The sequence below is a fragment of the Diadema setosum genome, chromosome 13, assembly GCF_964275005.1.
Source record: "Diadema setosum chromosome 13, eeDiaSeto1, whole genome shotgun sequence".
In the NCBI taxonomy this organism is placed as follows: Eukaryota; Metazoa; Echinodermata; class Echinoidea; order Diadematoida; family Diadematidae; genus Diadema; species Diadema setosum.
Window position 1 is genome coordinate 4,130,613 of NC_092697.1, and position 1,436 is coordinate 4,132,048.

Consider the following 1,436-nt stretch of genomic DNA (forward strand, 5'->3'; position numbering starts at 1 on the left):
TAAAGAAATCAGGCACGGAATAATCTTGTTCGATTTTCACGTGATTTTTCCCTCAGTTCAGTTTATTTCATTTTAGCACGGAACCTGCTTCAGCCAATGGCTCTTCTTCAGCTGGTCCGTGTCTGATAAAAACACATACATCACTATACGTTGTACAATAACAAAAATAACAATACAAACAAAACCAAATATGATATACATTGATTAGAATAAAAGAAATATCCTAAGTATTTACCCTCCATCATTCCTGTCCATTCATAGCAAATACTGAATATTCACATAATATGTATCTTTTTTCATCAAATATGTTTCATAATTTAAAAACACCTAAACACACATCTTAAATCCAGCAAATGACTTTTTTTTTTAATGTGCAGGAAGCTGATTCCATTGTCTAATTCCCCAACTAGATTAATTCTGTTTCTTTAAATTTTACGAGGTCTTGATAATTCTGAATTCTTACATATATTTCTCAAACCACAATACAATTCTTTATACATTAACCAACGTGACTGAGTAATTGTTATGACGGTACATCTAAAAGGGGGTAAGAAAAAAAAAGTTTTGAATAGATGGTAAAATAACTTTGAATTTATTTAAATTTTGCAGAAAAAAAGCAAGCAATTTGTTATTATAGTAATGCTCTCTCCATCAATAAGTATCTTGATATCCGGAGTAAGTAAGGGAAAGCCCTCAGCCAAAATCCAAGGCCGCTGCACTGTCTAGTAGATACTTACCCCCTTTGTAATGTATGATAGGATGCAGGCTTCGTGTCCTTGTAGCCAAGTGGCATCGAACAAAGTATGTTGCATGTTCTCAACATGAGAGTCATCATTCTATTGGTCAATCCTGCCGAGGCCACGGCAAGAGACGCGATATGGATCCGATCAATTCTATAGACGAATCCGTAGCCATCCTCGTGACCTTCAGATGATTATGTTCTTTGTTATTACTTCTTCTATTTTCTTTCTTCCTTTTGCTTTGTTTTGTTTTGTCCCTTTCTTTCTTTTCTTTTCTTTTTTTATTTTGCACCTGAGCAAATAATGGCTACCAGTTACAAGACGTTTGTTCCGGTATCATCTTCGAAAAATGCAGAGGAGACAAAGCAATAACCTACTCAATATCCCCACTACAAACAAGGAAACAACATCAAGAAAAAGTGGGAGCATGTATGTTGCCCCTTTTGTTAAGCACTTTTTTTTCGCACCGATGTACGTATATGCACGTATATGTTCACTATTCTACGTGTATGTATGAACGTATGAATATTATATTTTATGTCATTTCATTTATTAAGTTTCCACACAAATTATACAGTGTTGTATTTGTAATATTACATCCATGACAATGAAAAGAAACACATACTTTGGAAATCCAGCATATAAAGAATGAAATGATATAATCATTACATAACACATAAAGAATTTAATCAGTCT